Below are 12,770 nucleotides of genomic sequence, written 5' to 3' on the forward strand. Positions count from 1 at the left end.
AGTTCTTAGTGATTCATATTGCTCATCAGGGGGGTTAAGAGACATTATGAAGAAAGTGATGGATGGGTGAACAGAAATAGACAGAAAATGGTAAATGGAATCTATCGAAACATTTAATATTTCTACTAAGCGTTTGATACATGGTGTGTGAATAAAAAGATAAAGAAAACATGAAATACATAATGAAAGAGAGATAGAATAGATACAAATAAGTGTAGCATGCTTTAGCTAAACGTATTTTATATATTTAATACAGATTAAGTTCTTAGTGATTCATATTGCTCATCAGGGGGGTTAAGAGACATTATGAAGAAAGTGATGGATGGGTGAACAGAAATAGACAGAAAATGGTAAATGGAATCTATCGAAACATTTAATATTTCTACTAAGCGTTTGATACATGGTGTGTGAATAAAGAGATAAAGAAAACATGAAATACACAATGAAAGAGAGATAGAATAGATACAAATAAGTGTCAATGTCTTGGCACAGATTTAATGGAGATTTGTTTGCCGGATAGGATAGATTTGATGGTAGGAAGAGCTTTCCTCTCAGGCTTGCTCTATTGGTAGCAAGGATTTTTGCACAGAGCTTCCGATCGGGTGTATGGCAGATTGGATATGAGATTCACTTTTTGACCTTATCTCGTCTTCTTCCCGGATTTCTTCTCTTAAGCACTCAACTCAGCCTTTTCTCTACAATCTAGCAGCACTTAGCCCCGTATCAAGTAGCATATATTTTCTCAGAAATCAATGGGGTATTTATAGGTGCAGATTTTTTACTCTGGCCTTGTGGTCCCCACTCATGTTTATGGTAATTTCAAAGATGGAGGGATATTATTCCTTCTATTATGAAATCAGACTGTCAATTCTGCACAATTGTTAGTTGTACACGTGTCTCAATCCTCCGCTCTTGCATTGCTCAGCTGCATCATTCGATCATAGGTTCACATGCGGTGTTTGTTTTTATTATGTATGCGGTTGAAGCACAGCTCTTGAATCGACTGTCGCATTACGCCGTCATTGCTGTAATCGTCTCTTCATTGTGGATCGACGGGTGCAATGTGACAGAGATGCGTTGATTAGTCTCTCGTGAGCCTTGAGCGCAAGCAGTGACTTGGTCTCCTACAAAACAGAGTAAAGTTTGGCTTGTCTTCCATCTTTTTGGTGTTAGTGGGTGTAATTGCAAACATTTATAATTATTGCAATACTAGGCTAATTTTCACACAATTGATGCATAATTACTAATTTTTGGCCGCAATATCTAGATAAGGTGGCATAAATAACTTGTATTTCTACAAGTTATCGGTAGGTGACATACGAGTGGGGGTATCTTATGCAATGAGTTTGCATGAGACCAGACTGCAAAATATAACCACTAAATGTAACGTCGTTGACTAACTGTTTCTGTTTCAATAGGATGACTTGGGCAACTTAATCTTAACCTTGGGTGTATTATGAACTCCTATTCACGAAGGATTGTCCTTTAATCTGTATGGGTGAGAGTGGCCAGTTCACTAACTCGATAAACCTACGTTTTGGGGACAAGATCGAGAAGGGAGCTGGGAACATAATAATACAAGAAGAAATTCACTCATTCCACACTTTAGGGTAAGTAGACGAGTGTTTCCTTGAGTGATGTCTTCGGTGTTGGGATTGATGTCCTAAATCTCATAGGGTCATGTAGTTTATAAACATCTATATGAACAAACAGTTTTGTGATATATAATATGAGATATTTTATTCACTCCAGTCTATGAAATATGAGATATTTTAGTTGCATTAACCACAAACCAATAAACTTAGATCCCTGGTTATCGTTGTAACTTAAACATGTATGTGGAGACATATAAGTGGATCGTGCTTTAAGTGATAACCTAAATGGTCTGTAGTATATGGATAAAGGAGGGAAACCTTATCCTAGTGACACTACGAGTGTGACCCGCTTTGTAGATGTTACAAATGTTATATTGAGCTACAAATGGTCTGATCTTGATCATTCGTGTATTAGACATGCGAGCGAGGATGCTCTATACAAAGGAGTTTATATAAGACCGGACCATGAAATGTTTAGTCTCGTTATATAACGTCGTTCATGATAGAGACTTTCATTTCACTAGGATGACCATAGGTAACATGACCTTAATCATGAGTGAGTTGTGAACTCCTACCTATGAGGGTGGTCCTTTGATTTGCATGAGTGCGAGTGGCCAGATTGTCGACTCAAACCTACCACTTTGGGGATTCGTCTGATTGAGGAGTTGGAAATTCAGCTACACAAGACGAAATTTACTCCTTCCCCAAAGCAGGGGCAAGTAGATAAATTACTCCCTTAAGGGTTGATTCCAAGGCTTGAACAATGTGGCACCACACCTTCTCTTTGCCCGAGAAGAGTTTAGTCATAGTGAGACTATGATGTATTGTTCATTAGAGGATCAATGGTGTTTAAGAAGTTAGATGTAACTACAGGGGCAAAACGACAAATTTGGCCAGCTGTACTTACGAGCAATTTGTGAAAGGTCATTGTACCGTTGATTGATTATATTCGATGGACACAGAAATATATTTGTAGTGCAAAGAGTGCAGCTGTCGGTCTTTAGTGGAGTATCCGACAGTTAAGGGATGGTGGATATCGTGATTAAAGAGTTTAGTCAGTTATTCACGTACCGTTGGAGCTTCAAGCTACAGGTTCATAAGGTCCCCTTGGTAGCTCAATTGATTCATGTTGAGAATCAGTTTCTGGGTTAGTCTGAATTGTTCAAATTAACAAGAGGGAATTTGATTATATATGATATAATTAAATTGATTCGATTATATGTGATATAATTGATATAATGTATTTGATACATTATTTTATTAGAGGAAATAATATAAATATGATTTATATTAAATGCCATAAAGGAGAAAAAGAACTATGGTTTATATGTTGCATATGATGTGATATTAAAACTATAGGTTATAAATATAATATGGTAAAGTAGTTATTGTATTTATTTATAAATAATCAATTATGAGATAATTAGTTATCTTTTTCTCCAATAATCGACTTAGTGGTTGGTTACGCACGGTTTATGGCTAACTGATGGATAAAGTAAAAATAGTTTTCATTTTGTCATAACAAGAGCAAAAGAATCAAGTTATACGATAACTTGTTGAAAGAGTAAACGATCGATCGAGTTTTTCTATTCTATACGATAGTTACTCGCTACTAAACGATCGATTGAGTTTTTCTATACGATAGACTTATTCTTTCTGCCGCCTATTTGATCGCTTACTCAATCGTTTAGTTCCTCCTTCCCTCTTCCCAAATCCATACAGAGCCCACACCTCCTGGATTCTCACATCGAGAATACCAAGGTAACTTTATGGTAGTGTCGAGGATCGAGTTTTACTTGATTGTGATCGAGGATCTACCAGTTCGTGTTGTTTGCTGATTTGCTCGTTTCATTTGTGTTGATTAACGTGTTCGAGTTTGATCGAGGAAATACTAGAAGAAAGGGTTCTTCAAAGGTATGTTTACTCGATCCTTTTGTATTTAACCTTGAAGCATGTTGTGATTTTTATCTTTGATGCATAACTGTTCTGTTTAATTGTAAATGTTCTTGTTCTTTCACAATGAGGTTTAGAACGATTTTCTTTCGCTCACTGGTTCTCTAGATTTAGAGTTCCTTCATCCGAGACTTGAAAAAAGAGCCATGCTCTCTCATTGGCCCGGGAAGGATTTTTGTTTGATAGTTGGATCATAAACAGGTTATTCATTAGAGAAGCACTGGTACTTAAGGATACAGAGGTAACTCAGGTAAAACGGTAATTTGACCCAATTGATGTTACGAACACTCATGAAGGATTAACTTGTTGTTATTGGTCTGTATCTGTGGACACAGAAATATATATACAGTGAGAAAAATGCAGTTATGAGTCTTTAATGAAGTGTACTCATAGTTAGCGAATATTAATTAATTTGCTTAATGAGTTTAGTCAATTAATCTCATCTCGTTGGGGCCTATGATTTGTAGGTCCACCAGGTCCCTTTGTTAGCTCACTAAATGATATTAATGATGAATGATTTGAATTGTCAAATCAATTGAGGAAATTGTATATTGATAGATGTGATCTATAATTCAAATTATGTAAAATATATATATATTTGAATGAGATTCAAATATTAGATTTATATGAGTCGAATTCCTAAAGATATGTATATACATAAATACGTGATATTCAGATGTTAGTTGACTCTATATTAAATATAGTTACTTGATTGATTAATTAATGGTTAACTAATTGATTAAGAAATGATAGAGAGGTGGAAGAATATAAACATGTGATGTTTATATATATATATTAACTAATTAACTATATATATTAAATTAGATTTAGTATGTAGTTATTTAGTTAATATGCCAATTAATTAAATAAGTGGTTATTTAATTAATTGGATCGAGGGTAAAAATGAAAATGCTTGGAGAAGGGGTAAACCCTTCTCTATATATAATCATCTCATTAGCCCATTTAGGGCAAAAATTGTTTTTGGTGAAAAACATACCCCATACTCCACAAATTAATTCCTCTCTACACTCTCTCTACAACTCTTGATTTCTTCCTATTCTAAGGGTTGGAGACCACTCATCCAACTCTTGGAATCCTAGAGAATAACAAGGTTATTCTTATGGTAGTGTTGGTGATCATAGAGGAGACGTTCATGTGAAGAATAAGAGGAATTTCGAGGAGCTCGAGGGTCTACAAAAGGTAAAAATCGTTCTTCCCATTGTTTCTCTTTTTATAAAGAATGTCGTAAGATTTAATTTATGTTGTTTATCTTTTTATTCTATCTTTTAGCTTATTGATTTTTTTCTAATTTAAAATGGAAAAATCGAATGTAAGACGATAATAACGCTTTCGCTCAGGATTCGATCCTTATAGGCTCAACTTTCCCACTTGCCACCACAACATGCCAAACTAGCTAAGCTACCAATCATTGACCCTAAGGGGATCCACAACATATCACGACCTCACCTAACATCAAACTAATATAGATCACATAAGGAACTTTTCCTTCCTTCCCTCAAACTTACGTTTTTTGTTAGCCTTAAGGCTTACATCTTACAAGGCTTCACATTTTTCTTTATTTTTTTTCCCCTTCTTTTTCAAAGTTTTCTTGCCTAGGAACGATCCTCGGTGTCATTCTCACCTTCATTCCAACTTACCCTAGAAGTTACCTGTGAGCATCTGACTACGAGCAAGAATCATACTTGATGTAAAACACTCACTTTCTAAGCTAACATTTCACATAAAGAGAGCACGAGTATATCATGCTCTACTTCTAGCTACTTTTTTATAGCCACCTTATAAAGGAGGAGTGTCATCCTAGCTCTCCCTTTCTATTTTTTTTTTTTAAGGCTTAGAATACATACATATACACATATTCACAATAAATATTACATTGATAAACATAATGCAAGAGTTTTCCCCCCCTCCCCCCTTAAACTTAAAATAAATGATATCTTTATTGTTTAAGAAAGAGAATCTACAAAAGGGGCAAAAACAAGAAAATGGTGCTTCGGCTTGGTTGCAAAATGTATGGCTAGGATCTTTTGGTACACAAAACTAGTGTGTATGCAGAAGACTAGCCCATAAAGGTTTTGCACAAATAAACAAATATGGAACTCTTGGTTTTGCATCTTTTTGGGGTTAAAAGCAAGGTAGACAGAAAAGAGATACGTCCTAAGTATTATCATGAAGAGCATTTTTGCACAACAACCAAAAGCTTCATAATAGTAACCAACAAAAATAACAACTAGCATAAAAGAAAAGAAAAACTTAACCGAACAACACTAAAAAAATTAAAACAAAATAAATGGAGTTTTGAGTCATAAGAGAAAACAACGAGAGAAGAAACATGATACTCCCCTATTGAGCTAGAGCATCATCATCAAATTTAGGGTCTCATTCTTCATCAACAGGATATTGGAAGATGTGATCGAGGAAGGGCCCGAAAGTCGAATAATGCCTAAGACGAGCATGAGAAAGGAATGTTATAAAAGTCACAACACAGTCCCTAACATACTGCCAATATGCGCGGGTCTACCTCATAAACCTCTCCAATTGAGTGCCCCCTACAACAATAGAAGCACTAATATTATGCAATTGTTGATGAGGTATTGCTGAAGCATCATCTGCTGCTGCAAGCGCATAAAAAACAGGGGCAGAACCGAGAGGGGCATCTTTTTTGCTGGGTGGAGGCTTAAGACTATAACCTATTTTACCAAAGAAAAAATATGAAAATCTATGTCAAATGTGTCCTCCTGGAGAGAAGGTGGTACAAAACTCCCAGATGGAGTTGCCTTGACAGAAGGAGGGGACAACAAGGGATGGGGTCTTTATGGATTTGCCCTTACGAGCTACCATATTCCTTTATAACCTCTTAATCATAGTTATAACAATAACAACTTTAACTTTGTAGACATCCTCAGTCGCATCCATCACCACCCCGACCCTTTCACACAACTTGCGGTTAGAGAGAGAAATAACAAATGTCCCCTTGTTCTAGGGCCACATTACAACATCACTTGATTGATGATACCTCCCACATTAATAGGAAGTTGCATCATGATACTATATAAAAGCATCACACGTTCCAAAGATACGGTGGTGTCACAGTCGTTTGATGCGGGCGCACAACCTTCTCTTTCCCATTTTTTCTTTATTTGCACACTCAAATGAAAAATTAGAAATTTCAACCAACTAAACAAACTCTCGGGTAAGTTTTCAGGCTGAGGTGTTTCCTACGGTCATCTTAAATACTTATTCTTTAGACAAGACCAACCTAGACAAGAGTTTATTTATTAAAGTAGATAAAAACTCAAAACTCTTTTTTTTTCTTTTTAACAAAATAGAATAAACAAAATAAAACAAAAACGTACCTGTGCATTCAGTGCCCAATCTTACACTTAGACTAAGACAAAGGTTTTGTCTCAATTCAACACTTCTTTCCAACTTGCCTTCACTTGTTGTCTGGTCATCTTGAAAGCATCTATTTCCCTACCTTGAAAACTGATTGTTCTATCACATGAATTAAAGGGTTGCTTTTGTCTCCCGTCCTTTAAACTTGTGGTACAAACTCTTTCCTTCTATTGTGTCTCTTTTCTTCTTCTCTTTCTAAAAACCCTATTTTTGTAGCTCGACTTTTTAAAGTGAATACTCAAACTTTATAGAAGAGAGAACACTATTGATTTGAGTTGCATATCGATAGCTTCCATCATATCTTGTTTTGGTTGTTGGATATTTTCCTCTATAAGCTTAGATGATTTGGTGTTACCTTCCTTGAAGAGCATTTCTGGTGCAGTGTTGGCTACATTTTGCAAGTAATCGACTTATTCTGCCACATCTTTTGTTTCCTCGTCCAACTTACGTCTCGAGCTTTCCTTTTTTACGAACTCATGTATCTCACGTGGGGTCAAGTTGTAGGACTGTTCAATTAAAGAACATTCTTTCATGTCTCATGGAAATTTTAATGCTTTTAACACATTAAAAGTAATCTTCTAATCATTGGCTCGTATGGTTAACTATCCCTTATGTCCGTCAATTAAAGTCCTTGTTGCTAAAAATGATCATCCTAGAATTTTTTGTACTTCTCTACCTGCTTCACAATCCAAAATTATGAAGTCTGCAAGGAACACAAACTTATCGACCTTTACCAAAACATCTTCGATCTTTCCTACTGGCTTAGTTGTGGACTTGGCAGCTAATCGAAGAGTTACAGTCGTCAACTTTACTTTTCCAATCCCTAACTGCGCAAACACTGAATACGACATCAGATTAATGTTAGCTCCCAGATCGCATAGTGTTATGCATAGACTTTGTCCTCCAATAGAACACGGGATGGTGAAGTTTCCTGGGTCTTTCAGCTTTGAAGGAACCTTGCTGCTTACCAAGGAGTTACAACACTCAGTTAATGCAACCATTTCATACTTTGGTAGGTTGCGCTTCTTAAACAGGATGTGTTTTGAAAATTTCACATAGTTGGGCATTTCCTCTAATTCCTCAACTAGTAGAATGTTGATATGAAACTGCTTTAAAATGTTCAAGAACTTCTTGAATTGTGTATCTTGGTTCACCTTTTTCAATCTATAGGGAAAAAGTATTGGCAGCATGTACACTCAAACTGTTTTCTTGTCTTTTGCAACCACTAACTACTCTCATTCCTCTTTCTTTTTGTCTTTTTCCGCCATATTTTTCTTTCTTCCACTGTTGGGGTCATCCTTTCCTTAGACTTAATATCAGTTGATCCTTCCTTAGTTATGTTATTGCTTTCCAGGCACTTTTGGTCCTTCATATTCCAACCCATTTCTTAGGGTGACAACTTTGTAGTGTTCTTTTCCATTTGACTTTGGAGCCTTCGTGCTACTAGATAGTGTCCCTAGAGGTCTACTTTGAATCTCTTTAGTTAGTTGTCCCACTTGTATCTCCAAGTTATGAAGAGCGACATCATTTCTTGCCATATATTCTCTTAGTAAATCTACCTTAAGGGATTGAATCCCATGATTCGATTTTTACAATAAACAAAAACGTTATACTAAATAGAATGAATAAACACATAAACTAGCATGTTATTGGGGAAAGAGTTAGGATGATTCTTACCTTTGTAGATTCCCCAAGTGCCACGAACAATCTTCTCCAAGGTTCCAATGAACGAATCTCCAAATGGCCTCGATCACGAACAACTCCTAGAGCGATCTCAAATACTACCACAAAAGTTACCTTGTAATTCTCTAAGATTCCAATAGAGTGATAGGTGGTATCCAACTATTGGGAGAGGGAGAGGGAGAGGAGAAAAGTGTTTTTGTGAGTTGAGAAGATTTATGACTTAGAGAAAATTCTGCACAATAACACTAAGGAGTTGTGTATTGTCAGATTTTTTTGCAATCAAAGTGTGTGTTGCCAAAGGGTCATGGGAAGGTCTTTATTTATAAAAGAGTGAGGCATATTTCCTAATATATCTTCCTTTTTAATAATTAATAAAATAATATTTATTTAATTAATTAGTCCATTTAATTAAATAACACTTATTTAATCAATTAATCCAATTAAGTAACACTTTTTAATTTGCATAATTAAATAACACTCATTTAATTTTTTTATCTGTACAATAATTAAATAACTGCTTATACATCAAACCCAATTTAGTGTATACATTTAACTATCATATACATCCCATGTATTTATGCAAGATCTCTCTATTAATTCACTTGAATTAATTTGAATCTTATTTAAATATTGCTCTCCAATTTAATTATAGATCATATCCATAATTAATTATATATTAATCTTATTAATATATAGCTTTCTCAAATTAATTTGAACCATTCAAATTATCCATCTTTAAGTATTCTCTAGTGAGCTAACAAGGGGACCTGGTGGACCTATAGATTAGTGAATGAACTCGTTTCACAGGAGATCCTTGAGCAAAAGTGAATCATCCAAATTCCATTTTGATTGAAAACTAAATTTACAATAAACATACAAGATATGCATTCGTAAACAAATTATAACATGCTTTTTACAATGAAAATGATTCAAGAGATATTACCTTTGAAGAACCTTTCTTCTTTTAAATCCCTCGAACGGTTACAAACCTCGAACTCAGCAACTTGAAGACTTTCTTCAAGAACTTCACGAACAAAAAAAAGATACTGCCACAGTGAGCCTTTGGTATTCTCAGGGTGAGAACCCACGAGTGGTGGGTTCTGACTATTTTGGATAGGAGGGTTTGTTTGAGTTTGGAGGAAGATGAAGATTGAAGAAGACAAAATGTTTCTGTGATGTTCAATCGTTTAGCAAAGTCTTCTATCGTGTAGGTACTTTCATGTTAGTCTTGTAAAGAATAATAGAAACTAATTTCTTTTATTCCTTTTACCATAAAACCAATTAACTACCCACTAAGATAGTTGGAGAGAAAATATAAATTTATTATTCAAAATAATAAAATAATATAAATAAATATGACAACTAACTTATCATATCTTATTTATATTAAACTATATGTTATATCAAATATAACACATAACCTATAGTTTTAATATTGTATAATATACAATATAAACTATAGTTCATTTTCTCTATTTTATGGCATTTAATATAAATTATATTTATATTAAATAACAACTATGAATCACATTCATAGAAAATATACTTGAATCCCATTCAAATATTTATTTCATCCAATTAAATTATAATGTATCAAATACATTATAACAATTATATCATATATAACTGAATCAATTTAATTATATCATATACAATTAAATTCCCTCTCATTAATTTGAACAATTCAAATTAACCCAAAAACTGATTATCGACTAAATTCTTTTGAGCTACCAAGGGGACCTTATGGACTTGTATCTTGAAGCTCCAACGGTATATGAATAATTAATTAAACTCTTTAATTACATTATCCACCATCTGTTAACTGTCGGCCATTCTACTAAAGACTAACAGTTGCACTCTTCACACTACAGATATATTTCTATGTCCATTGGATATAACCAATCAACAGTACGATGACCCTTCACAAATTGCTCGTAAGTACAGCTAGGCCAAATTATCATCTTGCCTCTGTAGTTACATCTAACTCCTTAAGTACCACTAATTCCTCTAATGAACAATAGATCATAGTCTCACTATGACTAATCCCCTCTCAGGATAGGAGAGGGTGTGACACCACATTGTTCAAGACCCGAAATCAGCCATTAAGGGAGCAATTTATCTACTTACCCCTACTTCAGGGAATGAGTGAATTTAATCTTGTGTAGTTGTGTTCCCAGCTCCCCAATCAGACGAATCCCCAAAATGGTAGGCTTGTTGAGTCGACAATCTGGCCATTCTCACCCATACAAATCAAAGAACCGCCCTCATAGGCAGGAGTTCACAACTCACTCAGGATTGAAGTCATGTTACCTATAGTCATCCTAGTGAAATGAAAGTATTTATTATGAACGACGTCATATAATGAGACTAAACATTTCGTTGTCCGGACTTATACAGACTCATTTGTATGGAATATCCCGCTCACATGTCTAATACATGAATCATCAGGATCGATCATTTCTAGCACTTTACAACATTTGTAACACTAGTGTCACCAAGATAAGGTACTCAGTCTTATCCATATACTACAAACCATTTAGGTTATCACTTAAACATGATCCACCTATATGTCTTCACATACATGTTTAAGTTACAACGATAACCTTGGATGTTAGTTTATTGGTTTGTAGTTAATGCAACTAAAATATCACATATTTTATAGACAAGGTGAATAAAAATATCATATATTATTAATCACATAAGAGTTTGTTCATATAAAGTTTACAAACTATATGACCCTACGAAATTTAGGGAATCAACCCCAGCAATTAGAAGCTCCAACGATATGAGATTAATCGATCAAACTCATTAACCAAGTTAATCAATATTCATTAACTGTGGGTACACTCCACCACTAAGGATCCACAACTGCACTATTCTCACTTCAAATATATTTTTGTGTCAACAGATATAGACTAATACTAGTAAGTTAGTCCTTCACGAGTGTTCGCAACGTCAATTGCGTTTTACCCTTAGGTTACCTTTGAATCCTTAAGTACCAGTGCTCCTTTAATGAACAACCTGTTTATGGTCCACCAATAAACAGGAACCCGTATCGGGCCAATTATAGGGTAGGACTCTTTGTTCAAGTCCTGGAGACACCACTTAAGGGAATACTCATCTACTTACCCTCAATGAGGGAGACAGTGAATTCCATCTTGTATTATTATTTTTCCAGCTCCCCATTGGGTCTCGTCCCCAAAATGGTAGACATATTGGGTCGGCGAACTGACCACCCTTACCTATGCAAATTAAAAGACAATTCCTTGTGAACAGGAGTTCATAATAGACTCAGGATTAAGATTAAGTCACCTAAGTCATCATATTGAAATAAAAACCTAACTAGTCAATGGTGCTACATCCAGTAGTTACTATTTTGCGGTCCAGTCTTATGCAAACTCGTTACATAGGATACCTTCACTCACGTGTCACCTACACGAACGCGTTGGATCATTACGTTTGTAACCACCCGACTCCTTAGGACCTAAGCTAGGCCGTTACTATAGACATGCATGCATGAAATTCAAATTGACATCTTTTCGTAACTTAGTAAAAACCAATGATGAAAAATGATTAATTTCATTAAAAACCAAATAACTGAAGTTCGAATAGTAGGGTACCCATAAAGCCATAAAACAAAACTAGAAAACATCCTTAAAAGTCTAAAGCGCAAATACTAAATCCTTGAGTTCATATATCAAAACTAGAAATAAAAAACCCAAAAAATCCTGAAAACATGAGCGGAAGCATATGATGGTCCTAGTAGCTCGATCACGGATAATTCCTTGTCATTCGCCAGCGCGTCCTTACCCTTACCTAAAACATAAACATGGAAATGATGAGTATAAAATACTTTGTAAATAACCCCACTACCGGGGTCAGGCTAAGCATTTATGTCCAATAAATACCACATGAACTAAAACTCTATACTAGCGAGACCTAAAGATTTATATTAATTGGCCCATTCTTTTACCTTTCCTTTAGACGTGCATCACTTTCACACACATCAGGTACGATGTATATCTTTTTCATAGACTTTGAACCCTCTAGGAATGCATCACTTTAATACACCTCAGGTTTTTTCTATGAATGCAGGGATGTGCACCTCTTTCGTACATATGGTTA

This window comes from Benincasa hispida, chromosome 8, assembly GCF_027475165.1.
Source record: "Benincasa hispida cultivar pf3 chromosome 8, pf3_genome.v1.1, whole genome shotgun sequence".
Classification (NCBI taxonomy): domain Eukaryota; kingdom Viridiplantae; phylum Streptophyta; class Magnoliopsida; order Cucurbitales; family Cucurbitaceae; genus Benincasa; species Benincasa hispida.